Source organism: Callithrix jacchus, chromosome 2, assembly GCF_049354715.1.
Source record: "Callithrix jacchus isolate 240 chromosome 2, calJac240_pri, whole genome shotgun sequence".
Lineage (NCBI taxonomy): Eukaryota > Metazoa > Chordata > Mammalia > Primates > Cebidae > Callithrix > Callithrix jacchus.
In genome coordinates this window covers 170503911-170526232 of record NC_133503.1, presented here as the reverse complement: position 1 = coordinate 170526232, position 22322 = coordinate 170503911, and the positions used below count along the sequence as shown (strand labels likewise).

At 41.0% G+C, this 22322-nt stretch overlaps 1 protein-coding gene and 1 long non-coding RNA gene across 4 annotated transcripts in view; one reads left to right on the top strand and one right to left on the bottom strand.

Annotated features, from left to right (window-relative positions):
* Positions 1 to 22322, bottom strand: part of PRLR (prolactin receptor) — a 170729-nt gene that overhangs the window by 49115 nt on the left and 99292 nt on the right. The gene's annotated exons all lie outside the window — the stretch shown is intronic.
* Positions 6455 to 15950, top strand: LOC144581475 (uncharacterized). Its single transcript, XR_013532343.1, has 2 exons — positions 6455 to 14144; positions 14623 to 15950. It is a non-coding gene; the product is annotated as an uncharacterized LOC144581475 (long non-coding RNA).

Below are 22322 nucleotides of genomic sequence, written 5' to 3'. Positions count from 1 at the left end.
GGCTCATTGCAACCTTGACCTCCCCAGGCTCAGGTGATTCTGCCACTTCAACCCCCGTCCCTCAGCTCCACTCGAAGCAGCTGGGACTACAGGCACATGCCATTATGCCTGGCTCATTTTTTTTGTAGAAATGGGGTTTTGCCATGTTGGCCAGGGTGGTCTTGAACTCTTGGCCTCAAGTGATCTGTCTGCCTCGGCCTCCCAAAGTGCTGGGATTACAGGCATGAGCCACTGTGCCCAGCCCACAGCTACTTTTTAAAATAGGCTTCGATATATATGAACAGCAATTCCTAGTTTAATGCTCAATTTTATCTTGCCCATTCCAAGCAAAGACAAATAATCTAACCAGAGTAGCAGACCAAACAATGCTTTCTCTGTCTTCAAAATCCAGAATCTTCAATATCCCTCGAGGAAGCCAGTACTGAATATTCTCCATGCTGACTCAATGGGCAGAGGAGGAGGTGACTGGCAGGAAGCTATGGATGCTCACCAGCAGCCTCATGCCATTGACACCCTCTCTCTCTCACACACACACATCACTTTGTCAACATTCCTGCTGTTGGCATAATCAGTCAAGAGACTGGAAGTCTTTACAATCAAAGCCTACCATGTGACAAGAGCATCTGAGCATAAGAGAGCCAGCCCTGAGGAATTTAATAATAAGGGGACTGATGTATCCAGAGCCTGTGACACAGACATCTGGGGCATGCTTCTTAGAAGCCACTCATTTTTCTCCATAGGGTATAGTGACACCAAATTTTTTGTTTAAAAAAATTTTAGATTCTAAGAATTATTTTAGAATTTAAAGTTATCTCTTTGATTAGAGTTGTCTTGCTCTGTTCAGAACAAATCCTGTTCCATTATGTCATTTCCCAAATAAGATCCAGATTGGTTTTACACTCTTGACAGAAACCCTGAGGGGCCAGCAAGGGACCGGGCAACCAGGACAAGGGCTGTGCTGGGGGTCATGTCTGGGACTGCAGACAGCAGAGGTTAGGGCTTCGGGGCAGGCGGGCATAAAGCGATGGTTTCTGCGGTTCGATGAATACTTATTGAGTAACTGGCCCTGGGCTCACTTGATCCATTCATCTATTATTCATTCAGCATTAATGAAATGTCTGGTCCACCACTTAGCCCTTGTCATCTCTGCTCTGGCTCCCATACCTATTCTTTACCTGCTCTGTGCCCTGTGATTCTGACTCCTGTGCCTCCAGCTTCAAGTAGGTTCTACCCAATGTAGGTAGAACACGGAGATGGGCATGCCAGGGTATCACTTTCCCTCCTTCCTTGCCTGCCTCAGAGAGTGGGGCTAGCCATGGTTGTGTTTCTTCTACCATAAGTCCAGTGAAGTAGTCATGACTCCAGCTATCACTGGGCCCTGGCAATTCCTCTTTATGCAGATGGTGGGGGGGTGACAAATTCTCTTGTTCTTCTAACCCTACCCCTGGGCAGGTGAAGAGTCTCTACATTCTCTTCAAAATCCTAGCTGTGCCTACCATCATTTTTCTGTCTGACCTTGAATACGTACTAAATTATGCCTGATGGCTCTGGACAAACAAGAAAGATGTAAAGTTTTGAATATAATTCCTAACACAAGGCTATACCATGATGGGGTGGTGGGGAGACATAATTTAATAGAAGCTCCTGGGAGAAATAACTTACCGATTTTGTCTTTTATACACTTGTATAAGTGTGTGTCAGTTAAAGAGCTATCTGATCTCTGGCTACATTATTTGAAGTATGGCATCCAGAACAGGGGAGGTGAGAGTATTACTTAGTTCTGTGAATTCTACATTAGCTTCCACTTGGAGTCCTATGCTCATTTCCTTGCTCCTCACTTTAGGAAAGAGCATATTACTTATCTTCAAGTTCTGTCACAGAGCAGAAGTCGAAAGAGTTTTTCTTAAAGAGCCAAATAGTAAATATTTTGAGCCTTGTCGGCTGAAATGTTCCAAGTATTCAGTTCCTGTAGAACAAAAGCAGCCATAGACAACACGTACATAAATAAGCTTGGCTGTGTTCCAATGAAACTTTATTTAGAGAAATAAATGGGCTGCATCTAGCCTGCAGGCATTACTTTGCTGATCTCTGATAGAAAAGTACAAAATGAATTTATTCTAGAGGTGCCGAGAAGGCAGAAATTTGATCAATGTGTAAAAATCATGGGGTGGTTGATTTGTGATAATTTTAAGGTCATTCTAGTGGTGATTACTGCTCCCAAAGAGAATCATCTGTTTCATGAATTGGTGAGTTTCTTGTCATTCTAGGGGTTCAAAGTAGAGACTGAGTGTTTTAGAAGAATTTCCTGCAGATCATGGAGAGTAAACTGGATGATGTGGGAGGTACACTGCCTCACATTTACGTCTCTTCAGCATGGTACAGTGCACACATGGTAAGTCTTCTCAATTCTGTGTTCCTAGAGGGAAGGAGCTGTGTCATATCCATCCTCGTATCCCACCCACTCCTGAAAACCTAGTATAGTGCTTTACAGATGGTGAGTGTGACCAATACATTTTGTTGTCAATCTGACTCAAATCAAATCTTGCTGACAGACTAATTATACTAATTTGTCTTTAGTACAATCATCACTACCAGTCATATTAAAATAATTCAATTACCTCTGATAAGCTTCAACATTTGAGGATTTTCACTGAAAATAATAGACAACATTTACCAAGTTCTTAAAATATGCCAGCTATCATGCTAAGAACTTTACATGCATTATCTTATTGAATACTCCCCAAAATCTATGAGGTAGATACTATAATTACCTATTTTATTGATGAAGAAACTGAAATTCTGAGAAGTCTCAGAGCTAAGAAGTAGCATATCCAAAACTTGAACTGAGATCTCTTTGATGCCGAAGGCTGTGCTCCAATCACCATTCCATTCTGCTTCCCAGTCCAGTCATTCATGTATTCTTTCATTCACTGAGTATTCAACAAATACCAACTGGTTCCCTACTGTTTGCTAAGTACTATTTTAGGTGCTGATGACAGAACTGTGGAAACAAACAGGTCAAGGCCATGCTCTGAAGAAACTTACATTCTGGGTGGAATAAAGTGGGAGTTGATACACAATTAACAAATGAGAAGCTAATAAATGGCCATTCATCATAAGACATGGGGAGAGTAAAAAGATAATAAATATTTCTTGTTCACACTAGAACCACAGGTATAATCCTCATTGATGAATTTAGCAAAGAAATGGTAATTCATCACAAGACATGAAGATTAAAAAGATAATAAATATTTCTTATATACACCAGAACCACAGGTATAATCCTAATTGATCCTAATTGATGAATTTACCAAAGTTATTTCTTGTTTTTTTTTTTTTTTTTCAACTTTCAAGTTCTGGGGTACATGCTCAGAATCTGTAGGTTTGTTACATAGGTAAACATGTGCTGTGGTGGTTTGCTGCACAGATCAAACCATCACATAGGTATGAAGCCCAGCATCCATTAGCTATTCTTCCTGCTGCTCTCGCTCTCCACGCCCCAACTGATAGACCCAGTGTGTGTTGTTCCCCCCAACCTGCTGCCCCATGTGTCCATGCATTCTCATCTTTCAGCTCCTACTTATAAGTGAGAACATGCAGTGTTTGGTTTTCTGTTCCTGAGTGTCTTTCTTGTTGACTGATATTAGCCCAAGGTTAGTCTTTAGTCCTGACAGATTGTCAGATGAACTCAGATTCAGAAAGAAATCCTCGACATTTCTGGCAACTGATAGAGATTACAGACGGCAATTTGTAGCTATGCATGTGGAACTCTTGAATGGAAAAGAAGTCTATCCAATAAAGCACTTGGGAATCGCTCTTTTTGGGCAGGCTGAACTTGAGCAGAAGCAAACACATCAATTTGAGTCAAAGGAATGGGCCTCGTTTAGGAGTAGAGCTACCAGGGTAGGTAGGAGTGGAGAAACCAAAGGGGAATTACAAAAATCTTGATTGAGAGTGAGACAGAGGGAGCAAAAGCACCAAGGGTCAAATAGGGTCAAGTCAAGTCGACCGTCAGGTCCAATAGGAATGGGAGACAGTGCCCAAAGGTCAGAAGTAAACACAAGCCCAGATGAGGAAGCAAAAAAATGCAATATTTTGTTTGTGTCTTCATGGGTGCCAACTACAAGAGGCGGGTGTGGGTGGCCTAGTTACAGGTGAAGGATAGGAACTGACAAATAGTAGTAATTCTTTCGCGATTCCAGAATTCCTTTCACTAGTGGATTGTAAAGTGATTTCATTAGAGAGTCCTGAGAGCATCAGCATCATCTTACTTTTAAAAATGGGTGGAAAACAGAAAGACAGTAATTAACATTTATTAGCTGTCAGACATTGCTTCTAAGCCCTTTAATGCTTTATTTCATTTAATCGTCAGAAGTGTACTTTGAGAACCAAGCTTTTAAATAGGGAGCTAATTAAAGAATGACTGAAACATAAGTGACATTTGGAGAGAACCTATATAATTTCATCATTGAAAATGAGTCCTGGTCATTCATATTTTGATTTGTTCACTCACATATTCAGCCTATAGAGCACCTAATACATGTTGGGTGCTATTCTAGGGCCTTTGCCTGGATGATGTTATTGATTTCAGTGTTCGACAGAGAGACAGTGGAGGGAGCACTGGATTGTGAGTCAGAAAATCTAGGTTCTGTTTCTAACTCTATCTGGTCCTGTGGTTCTTGAAAAAGTCAGGCTCCTTCTCTGTTTAATATGTTCTAATGTAAAACAAGGATCTAAGATGCTTGAGGTCTTTTAGAATTTACTGTTAAAGTATTCAGTAGTTTTATTGTACATTGAAGCTTACAATAAATACTTACAGTCTGTCATTCCACCCCCATCAGGGAAATAATACTATCTATGAGGCTTTAGAGGTGGAAACTTGTCAAGGCTTGGACCAAGTTCCTCTCCTCTTTTCACGCAATTCCTCTACCTTCTATGTAGGAGTTTGTGTGAATTTCTGAAAGAATTGTAACAGAGCTGGGTGCAGATGTCAGAGGAAAAGGGAGAGATATAGATGATATAGAAGGCAAAGAGAAGTTAAGAGTGGGAAGGACAATGTATTAGCTCTCAGGAACTTTGTGCCCTGTTTCTGAAATCATTCAGGACTGCTATACTCATCAAAAAAATGTACCCAAAGGCACAAGAAGACCTTCCAACTGGTGGGAATTACATGAAGGCAGATTTGGGTTCAGTAAAATGGTGGAGGAGTTCCTCACTGGACATTCCGATTGCCCATCACTGGGCAGAGCTAAAACAAATGGGTCATGTTACAAGGCAAAGTAACTTTTTAATTTTTAAGGCCCACCAGTCAATAGATTACTATGGCCAAGGATGGCATGGGCCACTCTGGCAGGAAGTGAGCTCCTCATCATGGTGGATGCTTATGCAGAGACAACGTAAAATCCTAGAGGGGTTAGTAACTTGGATCAGGGATATAAGACCAGGAAAGGGACTTTCAACTCTGAACCGCTAAGACTCTAGGAGGCAGGAGGCTAACAATTTCATCTGTAGCCTATAACTAGTAGTCCAGAGTTTACATATTCTTACAATAATCTACGGGGAAAACTGAAGGTGCTTTTCTAGGCACTGATATCCAGGCAAAATTCCTTAATTTATTTCTTAAATACAAGAAGTTCCTTGATTTTTGACAGCATACCCACCCTGAGCCCCTGTTTTTGGCATTTCAGATCTCTCATTCTTGACAAATAACCACAATCTGGGAGCCAGAGTTGAACCAACACATGGAAATTCTAGGTTCACCAGTCAATAGATTAACAGGGTTACCCCTGAATTTGTCCAGTGCCCTTATTTCCCAAAATGTTTTTTACCTGCCAGCTTTATCAGAAGGGTATCAGTCAATCGGCATTCTCCAAAGGTAATAACTTTAACAAGAGAAGGTATATGGAAGTGCTTTGTAACAGTGAAACACTCTGAAAAGTTATATGTTTTATTATTGCTATAACCTGCCAAGGTCACAGTTCTAGAGAGGTTACTTGGAATCCTTTTGGAGGTAAATAAATAACACTACTGATAATTTAAAAAGAAGCAAAGTCCGAGTCTCCTTGATTGGCCAGCAAGCAATAGTAACGTTTAGAGCTGGATTTTGCAAGCACAAGAGGACCAAATCAGGATCACTTAAACACAGGCGGTTGTTCCAGTCCAGTGGGTAACTGTGGCATGGATGTGAGTCTACAGAAATTGGCCAACAATCATGTTGACTGGGACAATGATGGGCTGGACGTGGGGATGAGGTGGCCACAAGCAGTGGACTTGAACAAAATGGCTTTCTGCTTAGTTTAGTTCAGAGGCCACAAGTGCAAATTCATCTTTCCCCTGATGGTAAGGGGCATTTACAAGCTGGGTCTACACTAATAATTTAAAAAGGACTGGGAACCAGTGATTAAAAAATACCTCCAAGTGATGAAAAGACACTGTTTAGACTTCTGAAGGAAATGGTTTAAAAAATAATCCCCCATTGATTGCAATATTAAGAACATTCTTAAGATGCTACCTTTGTTCTGATCTCTTAATCCCCATAAGGGGTGGTTATCTGTAAAGGTTCTTTAAGCATTTGAAGCCACTAACACCACGAGTGGAAAAAGAACACACTCTTTTAATTAAAGTGGAAAATTTCTATGTGCTTGTTAATCTCAATTGAGAAAACCTAAACGTATAAGAGAATAAATGTTTCCTGGTCTTAGTATCCAAGGCTTAGGATTATTTAAGATCAGCAGACAAATTGTTCCTATTTTACACTGATTAATCAGGAAGAATGTTGAGCGGGGAATGTTAACAGGAGATCTGTTTCAGTTTTCCAATTACATCAGCCTGGTTGGGGAATATCGAAATGCCTTGACCCTTGAACTATTCTCTCCCTTGTTCTTGGGCAACATAGCAAACGACTCTCATGAAGCAGCAATTAGTAGCATGTGTCAAGGCTGACACTTCTGTTTTTCAATCTAGTTGTTTGTTTTGCTATCCAAAGCTGCCTTCTTCAGGCACTTGGAAGCATGACAAACTGCTTCTGTTTACTCATTTGTTCCCAAGGCTAATTTAAAAGTGCAGTGGGTAGGTAAGTGATGTTGATAATGAGAACATCTCAAGGTATTACGCTGAGAACTGAGAGATCAGCATGGGCACAATAGTCCCATTCTCTAATTGATGGAAAGGAGTTGATGTACCGTTTTTTAGCTCGAGAGGACCATGTGTAGTTTGTTTTGGTCCATAAGCCAGGGGATCTGGCTCTCTGGAGCTGGAAAGATGATAGCATTGGACCAAATAATGTGCTTTAGTTCGAGATTCTTTAAGGCTCAAATTTGTTCCAGTTGCTTCATCCCAGGTTCTTACTTTTGTTTCCTCCTCATCAGTTTTGGTGACATTATTTTCCAAAGTAGCCCAATTGCATCCATCATTCATTTTAATTTTAAAATACTGAAGGAGTTTTTTCTTTGTGTGTATTACTGTGTGTGAATATTGGCCCACCTGATTCATTACATATAGGCAGCCTTGTTCACTGGATGTGTATAGGATTCTGAATCAGACCAAAAGGGATCTACATATGACTTGTGCCACTATCTGGCCTTGTGACCTTGAGAAGACATGTAAGTTCTTTGAGTCTTGTTTCTTCACCTGTAAAGTGGAAATAGCTTTAGCTACCTTTTTGGATTATTGTGAGCGTACACAGTATCTAGGAAATAGCCAGTAATTAATATATGCTAATGATTATTAACAGCTAACATTGATTGCATACCTGGTATGTGCCAGGAATTATGGGACTCCTCAAAGCATCTTTAGGAAAAAGAACCATTATTATCTTCACTTGCTGATGAGAAAGAGATGGGATCAATGCTGGCTCAATGTCCCAAAGATAGGAGATGGTCATGCCAGGATTGTAGAGCCTTCAGTTGGCCACTCTTCCCCATGTAAGAATGGTCACGCAGGGTTTGCCACCTGGAGTAAGAACTGCTTGGATATGTATCCTGGAGAGAATTCTAAGACCTGCAGAACTCCTTGCCCCCAATCCCTCCTCTTTTCCATGCCTTCTTGTTCATACTTAAGCTAGAAGCTGTGAAGGACAACTCTGATGCAAATAGACAGGACCATGTGGCCAGTAGACCCCTGGCAGACCTGCTATAGCTGGCTTCACACTCAGCTGTGAACTTGTCAGCTGAACACACAACTGCAGGTTCAGTATTCCAAGTGCATGTCATTAAGATAACTCTAGTCATTCTAAAGTTATATCATTAGAAGGGAGGAGTAGAGCCTTAAATACACACCCACTCTATTAAGATAGTTGAAAAACTCAAGTGTAAATATCATGACATTATCGTGCTATCACTATTACATCATCCTGCAAACACCCACTCTCCACAAACTCAAATAGAAATAATTTTGCTCTCAATACTAAATGCCCTTAAATCTAAGATACTAAGATCAAAAACTGTTCTAGTAACTCATGTACAGCTAAAAAGGTGTATAATTCAGATTAAAGGAATCATGGCCCTTTGCTGTTTAATTAAAATACTGGTGTGCTATCCATCAACTGGTGAATGGATATACAAATATGGTATAATCCTACAGCTGAATTTTATTCAGCCATAAAAAAAGGAAGTATTGACACATGCTACAACATGAATAAACCTCATAAAACAATACCGCAAGTGAAAGAAGCCAGACAGAAAAGACCCCATATAGTATGATTCCATTTCGGTGAAATGTCCAGAAAGCTAATATATAGAAACAGAAAGCAGATGAGTGGTTGCCAGGGGGCCAGGGAGAAAGAGAAGTGGAGAGTGACTGCTAATGTGTACATCTTGGGGTGATGCATGTTCTAAAATTAGATCATAGTGATGGCTGCATAACTGTAAATACAGACGGTCTCCAACTTACTATAGTTCCATGATTTCTTGACTTTATGAGGGTGCAAAAGAGATAGGCATTCAACACGCTCTTTGACGGGGTTAGGTCCGGATAAATTGTGGGTTGAAAATATCGTAAGTTGAAAACATCCTTTTGGCTTAAACAATATTTTTAACTTTCAACTTACAATGAGTTTATTGGGATCTAACCCCATTGTAAGTAGAGGAGCATCTATATACTAAAGTCGATTGAACTGTATACAGTTGTTCCTCAATATTCATGGGGGATTGGTTCCATGGACAATTAGTTGTATGCAAATATTACAGCATCTTATATCAAGGACTTGCACATCTGTGGATCTAATGAATACCAGAATTCCAGATCCACGGATGCACAAGCCTTTGATATAAGATGTTGCAGTATTTGCATACAACCTATTCACATCCTCCTATATACTTTAAATCATTTCTAGCTTACTTATAATACCTAATACAATGTGAATACTATGTAAATAGCATGTAAATATTTGTTCTACAATGTTGTTTTTAATTTTGTATAAATTTTATTGTATTATCATTTTTTTCCAGAATATTTTTTATCCTTGATTGGTTGAATTCATGGATATAAAATGTGTGGCTACAAAGGGCTGGCTGTACTTTAAACAAATGAACTTTATGGAACATAAAGTATATCACAATAAAGCTGCTTAAAAAATACAAGCTTGTTATTTCCCCTAATTACTTGCAGAAATGATAATATTATTTCACGTTCAGTAGCTCTCTTTGATTAAACAGCAATGAACAAGAAGTCATTTCATCCACCTCCTCTGAGACTTGATAATTAATCTTGTCCTCATCGCCTCACTTTTTAACCTGCCCATCAAGTATTTGACTGCTGGGAAGCTGGAGTTGCAGAGATAATTGGCTCTCTGCTTATCAAGCACAACTCTCAGGCCAGACCTTCAAATGTATCTCCATTTCTGCCTCCCTCTCCATATCTCCTCTTTTTCCTTTCAACCCTTACTGCTGAGCACCCAGTCAGCATTCAAAATCAGAGTTGAATTGACTCAGATCAGGGACTTCTGCCTCTGTGGATCTTCACTGAAAAGGGAACCAGAGCCATTTGTTAATGAATAAAGAGCAGAAACTGGCGGGGATAAAAAGAGATGGTGTTGAATTCTCCTCTTTCTGGATGCTGGTAGTGACTATGTAGGCAGCTTTCATTTCTGTAAGTGTGCACTACAGTAGGAGCGAGACAGGAACCAGGATGCCAATTGAGAGAACTAAGAAAAATTGTGATTGGCATTTAGGCATCAAGAGAAAAAGCTCTCTTAGCGTTTTTGACTTGCTCAATTTACTGTACCAGCAATTAAGGTGATGGGTAAATTGTATCCTTTGGATTGAAATCTCCATCTAGTTTCTAAATATTGAGGGAGTCTTTTTCTCTGCTCAACTTTCCTGCATCCATAAGGTATTGGCTAGTAGACGAGCCACTGTGGAGCTGTGCGACTCAGACAGAACCCTTACTCTACATTACTCTGGCCTAGCAAAGTTGGGAGGATTTACACAAAGGTCAAGGGACCAACCACAGCAAACATGGGGTTGAAACTTAGCTGTGTGTGGAGCGGACCTCAAGTCTGAAAAGATTCCAGAAGCTTTGCCAAATTCATCCTCTCTATCATTCAGAGACATCATCACTACAGTGATAAGTTTTAAGCGTTGTAATCAATTTTTTTAACCCATTGGATACCTATTTTTCCTTTCTCCCATTTTCTTCTTCTTCCCTTTACTGTCCTTCCTCTGCCAGTGGCAGAGAAATTTTACTTCTTCCCACTTTCCTAAAAGTGCCAAGCTGGGGGTGGGCGGTGGGGGGTGGGAGTGGGCACAGAACATGGATTCTGCAAACATACTTTCTCTGCTATCCCCTCGAAGGACCTAGTCCTGAAGCAGAGAAAGAGAAGTGAGCTTGTGGCACAAGGAAATCTGTCCAGAATCCAAGAAGCCAGGTGACTTACCCTGGGCATGTTGCAAGCCAAAGTTTGGACGCTTGCTTCCGAATGCATAGGGCGAAGGCACAGAGCTTGCCAGATTTACCAAGGGTGCCTGCTAGGGTTTGCTCCTGGCACTGAATATCCTCAACTACCGGTCTGTGCAGCTCTCATGAGCACCAACCTGTTTGCCTATTACTCCTTGGCAAGCTGACTCTTCAGGGCAGATTAATATTTGCCCTGGGATATACAAGGCCCTTATGATCCCTCCCCATTGCAAAGAAAACAATAATTGGATAACTTGCTTTTGACGGTGGTTGGATTTGTTTGGTGTGGCTTGATTTGATTTACAGCTCATTTGTGGCAGCATCAAACTGGCTCGATTCAAGGCAGCTGCGGTTTCAGCAAAGGGAGAAGAATAAGGAGTTGGGAGGGGTGGGGCAACCATAGCAAGAGCAAGCTACAGGGTTGAGTCATGGGTCCCTTTCACTTAAAGCTGCAGTCTACGCAGCCATCCCTGTGTTGCCAGCATCTGCTCATGTGGCTTCTTTGGGACGTAGCACGCAGGATGGGACACATGATTCTGAAAGGGCAGGCAATGGCCACAGAACCTGGGCTATTATCTCAATCTTCTTGTCAAAAATCACTCTTCAGATAGAAAGTAAATTTTTAGCTCTAAATTATGTAAAGTCAAAAATCTAACCACAACAGAGGACAAAAATGGAACCCTCATCAAAATGTCATTTGTTTGGGTGGTATTATGGGTTGATTGCACCCTCCCAAAAGAGACGATGAAGTCCTCCACTACCTTAGAATGTGACCTCATTTGGAAATAGGCTCCTTGCAAATGTAATTGGTTATGATGAGGTTATAATGGAGTGGGGTGGGCCCTTAATTTAATAAGACTGGTGTTTTTATAAGACAGAGAAGAGACACACAGGGAGGACACCTTGGAAAACAGCAGCAGAGATTGGAGTGATGCAGCTACAAGCCAGGGAATGCCAAGGAGTGCTGCCACCATGAGAGGCCAGGGTGAGGCAAGGGACTCTACCCAGCATCTCGGAGCATGGCCTGTTGAAACCTGGATTCCATACTTGTTGCCTCCAGAAGCGTCAGAAAATAATTTTTTGTTGTTTTAAATCATCTAGTTGTGGTGCTTTGTGATGTCAGCCCTAATAAACTAATGCAGATGATTTATATGTGAGCCGGCTGGGTTTGCCTATAGATGCCTTTTCTGCAGCTTCTTATAGGAACTAATTTAAAATTTAATAGTATTTTTAATCAGTGAAAAAAGCTGATGGTATGGCATTTGGTTGACCTAATATGGGGACAGCACATGTTTATTCTAGTGTAGCAGTGATGTGCTGAATCCCTATCAACCGCAAAGGGGATGGCACCAGGTTCAAGAGGCTGAAGAAGAGAACCAGAGCCAGAAAATGAGACATTGGGGTTTTATTGGGGGCTGACATACAGGGGAGAGTCTAGTGGTGGCAGGCTGGACAGGAGAACTGCTGGTCCAGTGGCGGCAGGCTGGTAAGAAGAACCACAACTGCCTGCAAAAGGCATGCAGTTTATACAACATTTTCACTTAACACCCTCCTTCTAGCAACCTCAGCCTAAACCTTCATTTAACCTCAAACAAAGGACTCTGATCCCCTGTACAGCCCACCCAGGATGGCCTGGGGCTCAGATGTTCCTCATAGATAAGGAATGGATCTCTGGGATGGCCACTTCTAATTCCTTAGCTTGGAATTCTGAACATATATTTGGGTGCATCTGGCACACGGGGTCATTCTCAGGGTAGGCTTATCATTGTCAGGAGTATCTACCATACAAGCATTCCTCCCCACTCCAGTGAGAAAGTTGCTAATGTCCTGTGAAAAGCCAGTGATAGTGTTCTGAGTTCACTGCTATGATGTCTTGTTATTCTTTCTTTAAAGGAGAGTTTTGACCACTAGAAAGAGTTTTAAGAATGAATAAAGTGATATTGGACAGACACAGAAACTCTGGAGGACAAATGATACAGAAGGGATACCTTTGGCACTTCCCCAGCAGGAGGGGAAGGAGGAGTAGAGGGAGGTAGTCTTAGTGCCTCACCCTTCAATCCTTACTCTGGCTTCGATGTTGTCATTAGCACATATCCCCAGAAAAGTCACTTATCTCTCTCAGGACTTCTATGTTATCCAAGGGAAATTGATTTCCACGTACCAACCTATCCATAAAACATGGAGGAGAAAAAGATAAATTCAACCTTCATGTTCCAGGTCTTTAGAAAAAGCATTTTGTGGCCTCCAAAACTTCTAGTCTCTTGGTTTTGTGTCCAGAACACTCAAAACTGTCAACATCTGTATATTCCAGGCCCCTGATTCCTCTTTCTAGAACACAGATACCATATTCAGAAACCTTTCCAGCCCAAAAGAAATCTTGTGACATCTGGATATATATTATTTTGTAAAAAAACAAATCCCAGACATGTTATTTTACGCCTACCTATTTCAGTACGTATCTCTAGCAATTATGACTATATTGTTACGTAACCAGTGTTCTTTTCACACCCAACAGAATTACTAATTTCTTAGTAGCATCTAATTTGGATGTAGTTTTTTTTTTTTTGCAATTCAAAATAAGAAACACATTAGTTCTATTCAAAATAGGAAACACATTGGTGAATTACTCTAAATTGTTGAAGTTGAAGGGACCTCAGAGAAAATTTTTGTTAGTACCTAAACTTCTCAAGGCAGAAGGCTACATGTCCTATTGTTAAATAACATAGGACATTAGTATGTAATGAGGAACTCTGGAAATCATCCAGCTCAACATCTCATTCAATAGACAAGGATGCTGAAGCCCTGTGATGGTTAATTTTGTGTCAACTTGACTAGGCTAAGGGGTACCCAGGTAGCTGGTAAAACATTATTTCTGGTGTGTCTCTGAGGGTGCTTCTGGGAGAAACACCCAATACACTTGGTGTTGAATCAGTAGACTGAGTAAAGAATCCACCCTCACCAATGTGGGTGGGCTTTATCTAATCCACTGTGGGCCTGAATAGAACAGAAACGTGGAGGGGGTGCAAATTCTCCTTCCTTGAGCTGGGACATCCTTCTGTTCCTGCCCTTGGATATCAGAGCCCCTGTTCTCAGGCTTTAGACTCTCAGAGTTATATCAGGCCTCTTTCTGGTCCTCAGGCTTTTGGCTTTGAAGTGGGAGTTACAACATCAGCACTCCTGGTTCTCAGGCCTTCAGAATAAGACTGAATTATACCACTGGCTTTCCTGGCGTTCCAGCTTGCAGACGACAGGTAAGAGGACTTCTTGCCTCCATAATGGTGTGAGCCAATTTCCATAATAAATCTCCCCTCATATATATCCATATATAATCCTATTGGTTCTGCTTCTCCAGGGAACGCTGACTAATAGAGGCCCTGAAAAGCCATGTAACACGTGGTGAGTTGGAGACCAAAGTAGAATTGTAACTCACCCATTTGTGACTCCCATACCACAGCAGACTGACTCTTTAGGAATGGAGATGCCATAGGCTTTGCAGCCAAATTTATTATTTAATTCCAAACTTATTGTCTCTGGCTCACTCTACTACCAATTAACTGCACTTTAAGCTCACTTCCTCCATGGAAATAGACCAAGCAGCTTGGATATTCTTCCTTCTGACCTGTCATAGTTTTGAAGACCATCATTAAGCTGTGGTTTCAAGCTTTTCCTATCAGATTAAGCAGGCTTCAATCAGATCCCTTCCTCACAAGATGTTTTCTCTCCTTAAAGGCTGTAACAAATGAGGAATCTATGGGCTACCAAAGATATACCTGTTGGGAGCAAGCAAATGATACACTCTCATTTTTGCCAAGTGGTCATGAGAATATGCCAGCAAAACAGACTGCACTCAGAAACAGGCCCTACTGAGCTACTGCAGCCTGGTCTTTTCAATCATGTTTATTAAACAATGAACAACAAATGGAAAACCAAACATTGTATGCTCTCACTCATAAGTGGAAGCTACACTATGAGGATGCAAAGGCACAAGAATGAATCAATGGACTGTGGGGACTCGGGGAAAGGTTGGGAAGGGGGTGAAGGATCAAAGACTATGAATTGGGTTCAGTGTACACTGCTTGGGTGATGTGTGCACCAAAATCTCACAAATCACCACTAAAGAACTTGCTCATGTAACCACACACCACCTGTTCCCCCAAAACCTATGGAAATAAAAAATTAACAAAAAATAAAAAATTAAAGACAAACAACAAAATCCTTCATATATAAAGACGAAAAGAAATCAGGAAGCTGAGATTGGGACTTGGGTGAGCTCTTGAAAAATTTACTGAGTGGCTGAGATGTTGCCTGAGCGGCTTGATGGCTCCTCTCTCCTTGGATGAGCACACCAAGGTCCGGTGCTGTCAAGACCATATTGCTTTCTGCTCACTCTGGTGAAAAAGGGAGGGGTAAATAAGTCCAAATATCTCCAGGGTCCAAAGTTGTGTTTGGATAAATTAAAATGCCAAGTTACAAAGTTGAAGATTAAACTAACAACCACTCATTGGAGAAAAAAACGTTGCTTGACTACGGGATGCCGAAATGCTGGGCTGCTATTCTGACTGAAGTAAGCAAGGACCCGGCTGGTTGCCTTCTGGCATGAAATTAGAGCACAACCTCGATAAAATGGGATTTCATTTAATTTACTAAAATTAAATAAAAAAGGTGTTTTTTTTGTTACATTCTACTTGAGGGAAAGTAAAGTGGCAAGAAAGCAAGCAAGTATCAGGGACTTATTAAAAGCACCTCTGAGACAGTAGGTCTTCAGCGACGCACATTGGAATCACCTGAGAAACTAAAAACTACGGCTGTCTGGCTCCCATCCCTAGACGTTCTGATTTCATGGAGTGGGGTGCTGCCCGAGGTTTGAAATTCTAACGTGGAACAAAGTTTGACAACCACTTCTCTAGATATCTCTTGGTGCTGGTGTAGCACAGCCCAGTCATCTAAACCAACTATAACATCGAACTGAGAAACATTTATTTTTCCTTTTAAATCTACTGACTGAAAGTAGAACAGTCCACTCAAGGGCACATAAATAAAAGTGTAATTTAATGTCATTTAGAGATTTGCGTTTTTTTTTTTTTTTCTTAGAGAGTTCTATGCTGTTGATTTTGAAATGAAGAATTAGAAACAAATACTTCTTTATCATTCAGTCCGAAAAAGAAAATAATTCTGTCCTAGGGAAATCAGCTAAGAAAAAGGCAAAAGGAAGGGAAGGAGAGGCAGAGATGGAATGCAGAGAGAACCAGGGCGCAAGACACAGACCAGATCTCCCAGACCGTGCCTCCTGTCCTGCTCCTCGACGTCCCCAGCACACGCAACCTCTCCACCCTGCATGTACGCGTTGGTTTCTGGTGAGAGAGGAGGGGAGAAAAGGCGACCAGAGGGAGACCCAGCTGCCTTACCTTTGCTGATCTGCTGGGTTTTATTGATCTGCTCTTGTGTCTGCACTTCAGCCCGTTCTGTCCTGATTATGTCCACTGCTTTGAGCCCTGACCCTTCTTTCGCATCCCTGAGTTATTTCCTCGTGGTTCTGCAAAACCTCCTCTTAGGCTTCTGAGGGTCTGCGTGTCCTTGCCACACCCTGGAGTTTCAGATTGACTCACTCCCTTATCTTCCTGCCTTTCCAGACTGCATTGTGGCTTCTCTGGCCAGAACCTAAGCCCTGGGATTTCTGACCGTCTTTGTTAGATAAGGCAATCACGATGCCTCTCTCAGCCAGTGCCCGTCCTGAGAGAGCTGGCCTTGGGCAGCCATGTTTTTTTTTGAGGCGGAGTCTCGCTCTGTCGCCCCGGCTAGAGTGCAATGCTCTCAGCTCACTGTGCAACCTCTGCCTCCCGGGTTCAAGTGATTCTCCTGCCTCAGCTGGGATTACAGGCACGTACCACCATGCCCAGCTAATTCTGTATTTTTAGTAGAGACGGGGTTTCACTGGGTTGGTCAGGCTGGTCTCAAACTCCTGACCTTGTGATCCGCCCACCTCAGCCTCCCAAAGCGCTGGGATTAAAGACATGAGCCACTGCACCCAGCCTTGGTCAGCCGTGTTTTGTTCTGGGTGACACTAACTCCGCACTGACCTTCCCCATCCTGGGGGACCTGGCCCGGACCCAGGACAGCTGTGGTGTGGGGATACCAGGGGCCTATGTGGTTGTCTAGTGGGAGAAGATTTGTCCAAATAGGGGAGAGCAGGATAATCAGATTCCTTACCTTGGGAATTCGAACTGGGAAATATGGCCAAAATAAGAAAGCAGCAATGTGAGAAGCAGCTGAGAAGTTATGAAGTAGAAAAACAGCAGTGTGGCAAATGGCAGTGATGAATGAGCAGAAAATGTGAGGCAGGGAAATCATACGCAGAATGATAGATAGAATACAACCTGCCAGAATATGATGAAAGCTCCCTTCCCCAACATGCAGAATAAATTCATACACAACAACAGAATTTTGCAAGCTTTTGAGAGTTTGTGGACTCTCTGAGGCCCATGAATGAACCACATAGGGTTCACAAAACGCTGTTGAATAATTTCTTGGGTTCAGGGTAAAGTCTTAGTCCGTGAAGAAAAGAGAGACAAGCACCTTGGAGGGACAATCTCTAGCATAGGCTGCCTCAGCCTCAGCACTGCTGAGATTTTGGGCTGGATAATATTTTGTTGTAGGGGCTGTCCTGTACATTGTATGGTGCCTAGCAGCATCCATAGACTCTACTCACCAGATGCCAGTAGCAACCTCCCCAGTCAGGACAATAAAAAATGTTTCCAGACATTGCCAAATTCCCCTGGGAGGCAAAATTGTCCCGGAGAGAATCACTGCCCTAGAAGTTGACTGAGTCAGGCATGGGAGAGGCAGCATCAGGGTGAAGACTCATCGACTGCAGCTGCAGAAGTCCTCAGATCTGGTTTTCTGTCGTTGAGAGGCCCAATTCCTATTCGTTTCCTGTCTCTGCTACTGACTACCTCCTCCCACCCTCAGTCTCACCGGCTCCCACTTTAGCCGGCTAGCCCACCTGAATCTCGATTTTTTACAGTGGTGCTCAAACTTCATCAGAATCACTTGGAAAGCTTGAACCACAGATTGCTAAGCTCCACCCCCAGTTTCTGGTTCGCAGGTCTGGGTTGGGGTCTGACGTTTGGCATTTCTATTAAATTCCCACTCGGTGCTAATGTTGCTGGTATCGAGTCCACACTTTCAGAACTATTGCTTTACAGAAAGGAAAAGAAAAAAGAAGCCTAGCTAATACTTTTTTCTGAGCTCCTATAACAGAGACAGATGAGTAGAAGGAGACAGAAAAAGAGAAAAAGAGATGCTTCAATAATGTCTGGTACTCTGCCATTTCTTTTCTTTTCGTTCTTTCTTTTTCTTTTTTTTTGAGACAGAGTCTCGCTCCTCTGTTGCCAGGCTGGAGTACAGTGGCAGGATCTTGGCTCACTGCAACCTCTGCCTCCTGGGTTCAAGTGATTCTCCTGCCTCAGCCTTCCTAGTAGCTGGGACTACAGGCATGCACCACCATGCTCAGCTAATTTTTGTATTTTTAGTAGAGACGAGATTTCACAATGTTGGCCAGGATGGTCTCAATCTCTTGACCTCATGATCTGCCCGCCTTGGCCTCCCGAAGTTCTGGGATTACAGGCATGGGCCACCTCACCCGGCCTAATACTCTGCAATTTCTAATGCAGAATACTATCAACAAACATTTACTGAGAGTGAGGATGCATGCAATAATACTACTTTTTAAATCCTTACAGCAACTCAGAGATAACAGTAGATATTATTATCTTAATTCTACTCATAAATAAAACAAGGCTTGGAGAAGATTAGGGATTGCATTAAAGACCACATGGGTTGTAAGGGGACTGTAGTTTGAATCCAGGTCTGTTTAAATACGTCTGAACTTTCTCCACTTTTCAAGACATTTTCTTAAGCAGCATAACTTTAATTTCCTTATAGAAAATCTCATGGAGGATCTCCAAATAGAAAAGAGATAAGAGAAGCTGAAAGGAGCCCAGAATGAGATGCAGTGAGTCTCAGCCATCTGGCCCTGTCTTTTGTGGACATGCTAGAGGCATTGCCAGAAAGGTCCAGGGTTCCTAGAAATCCAGTAAGAAAGTGCCTGGCTTACAAATTCGGTCTTCCCATTGGTTCATATATTTCAGAACAATCTCTTCCTTTAACAAGGGTATGATTATCTGATTCATCTACACATTTGACTGCATACCATGAAAGGTTATTCTCTGATATCGAAGAAGCATTCGACAAGACAAGAAAAGAGATATGGAAATGAAGATTGTAATGCTTTGGCTCCTTTAATGGAAGGACACATGCATTCTAGTGGGAGTCAACCAGAAGGAAACATTCTGAAATATTAAAGTGTTAAAATATTCAGGAGGCTGAGGCAGGAGAACTGCTTAAACTTCGGAAGCGGAGGTTGTAGTGAGCCGAGATTTTGCCATTGCACTCCAGACTGGGTGACAGTGGGATTCCATCTCAAAACAAAAAATGGGTTGAAATAGTAAATGTTTAATTTCATTTTATAGACTAAAATAGCCATTTGTTCTTATACACATCTAAAGAGAGTAGAGTTTGGAAAAAATGTTTAAAAATTTAATGGTCCAGTCTGGCCTGGGTTAGGGCTAACTCTCAGGCTTGAGGCTTAGAGCTATTTGAAAATGTTTGACAAAAATTAGAAGCACTGTGTAGCTAAGAGCTGGAGATGAGCTATTTTAATTCCATGGAAGAATTCTTCAGTAAGAATGACCTTTTAAAAAATATCATGGAAGTTTCAGTTTTGCAAGATGAAAAGATTTCTGGAGATGGTTGTACAACAATCTGATATACTTAACACTGCTGAACTGTGTACTTAAGAAGAGTTAAGATGGTAAATACTATGTTAAGTGTATTTTACCACAATTGAAGAAAATGTCATCGTGGTGAAACCACAACATTTTCACTGAGGAGATGGGCAGTCAGGAAGTTTTTTCTTTTTTTATTTTTTGCTGTTTTGTGATGGAAGAGCTGTAGAGAGATTGGAAGTTATGGAAAACAGGACATGTTTTCAAATGAATGGACATTTTGGTTTTAGTAGTCATGTGAAAGGCACAGGTCAGTGAGACTCAAATTTGTGGTTGAGAAAAACATCCTGTGTAGAGAATCAAAAGGAAGAATATCTATATACTTATTCTGTCTTATTTTCCAGTTTCAAAGATTTAAAGTTCATTTTGCTTAGGATACGATAGTGCACCAGTCAAAAACAATGCATGGTTCAGAGCAGCTTCCTGGATCATTCAGAAATTCTTCAAGGACACCGTCACTGTTGGAGATTCCCTTATTTCAATGCATCGTTTTATCTGCTGCCATTAGTTTATCTACTACCAAAAAAAAAAATCTTCCAATTAAAGTATGGTATGCCAATGATTATAAGATGTATTCCAACTTCAAAGATAGTAAAATGTATTTAAAAAGATCTTTTCAGGGAACAGGGGTTTAGGGGAAAGGACAGATATTGGTTAAAAGGTACAAAAAAAAATAAGAAAAGAAAAAATATAGCTTTTTGAAATTTTATATAGGGGAGGGAATATTTTCCAATCAGTTAAAAGATAAATTTTGTAGGCAGTTGAGCTATAGGAGGTTTGAATATGCATATTACCCTATAAGTTTTATTTTTATTTTTTGAAATAGAGTCTTGCTCTGTTACCTAGGCTGGAGTGCAGTGGCATGATCTCAGCTCTTTGCAACCTCTGCCTCCTGGGTTCAAGTGATTCTCCTGTCTCAGCCTCCCAAGTAGCTGGGATTACAGGCATGTGCCACCACACCCAGCTAATGTTTGTATTTTTAGTAGAGACAGGGTTTCACCATGTTGGCCAGGGCTGGTCTCGAACTCCTGGCCTCAAGGGATCTGCCCACCTGGGCCTCCCAAAGTGCTGGGATTATAGGCTTGAGCTACTGCACCAGGTCACCCTATAATTTTCAAAAAGTGCTGATAATAAATAAATCCTGGTTGACAATTATAAAAAAAGAAAAAAGTTCGTCTTAGAATTGAAGATGTGTGGTAGACAGACAAAAATCCACGTACTATAAAATAATCCAGATACAAACATAAAAATAGGGGTTTTCCTAGAGGATGACAGATGTAAGCACATACTTGACATATTAAAAGGAACCAAACTAAGAGGTTAAAGATAAAATAAGGAAACAAAGTGCCCATTATAGACTAACCTTTATTACTCCATAGAATAATTTGCATCTGAGAAGTGTTTTAATGGAAATAATTTCTCAAAAAGATAGGTCTTACCTATCTTTTTCAAAAAGCCAGTTTGGAAATTGGATATGCATATATGTAATTTTTTTTCTTGGTAGCCCATTATCAATACTCCAAATAATTTAGGATAAAGTTGCATCTCGATTCAAGATATGCAGGGAATGAAGAATAAGCTGCAGAATGAGAGCAAGTAAAAACACAGAAATTAAAATATTTAGAAATGAGCAAAGCAAAGAAATATAAAGGGTTTGAAATAATTACATTGGTGAAAATTAAACCACAAACATTTAAAATATAATTTTTTAAAGAATTAGAATTAATACATGAATTTTTCAATTGACCTCAGGCTTGTAAGAAAAATAAATTAACCGTAATGCTCCATCCCAACTTCTGAGCATTATGATTACTCAACATTTGAGGGAAAAGACATAGTGCACTGTTAGGTTCACTATAGGCTAGAAGAACCAGATGCAAGTCATTAAGGAAGTGACTTGATTTAATTATCGGGGTACTCCTTATTAGTTTTATTCATGTAATAAATGAAGAAAAAGGGCTTCTCAACTCTATTGTGCCTGAAGCTTTTCACTGCAGAGAGTACTTTTTCTAAGTCTGTAATAATCCTTTTGAGTAGCTGTAAGAGATTTGAGCAACCTTCAAAGTCCATATCTATTGCCTGAAGCTTTTCACTGCAGAGAGTACTTTTTCTAAGTCTGTAATAATCCTTTTGAGTAGCTGTAAGAGATTTGAGCAACCTTCAAAGTCCATATCTATTGGCCAGTTTTATAATCAATTGTGGAATTTTGGAAGATACAGTCACCATTCATAGGAGTCATTCATTCCTGAGAAAACAGAATAGGTAATAATTTGAACACTTCTTTGTTGGGTTGTCTCATGCCTGGATTACAATTTGAATTATTCAACAATGAATTCTCTTTCACAGAAGTGAACACTTACTCTGTATGAATCTCACTTTCTTGAGGGCTGGAAAGAATATATGCTAAGTGTAATTCTGTCCTTGATGGACTTAGGCCTTATGGTGTGGGGGGAAGAAAGATGACGACTGTATACAGTAACTATAATGCAAAGCAAAGAAACATCAGGGTTGCTGTTCAGCGGGCTACAACATGCTGGCCAGTGTCTGTTCTGAATGGCCAGTGGCTATGCCAGAACTGTTTTAAAT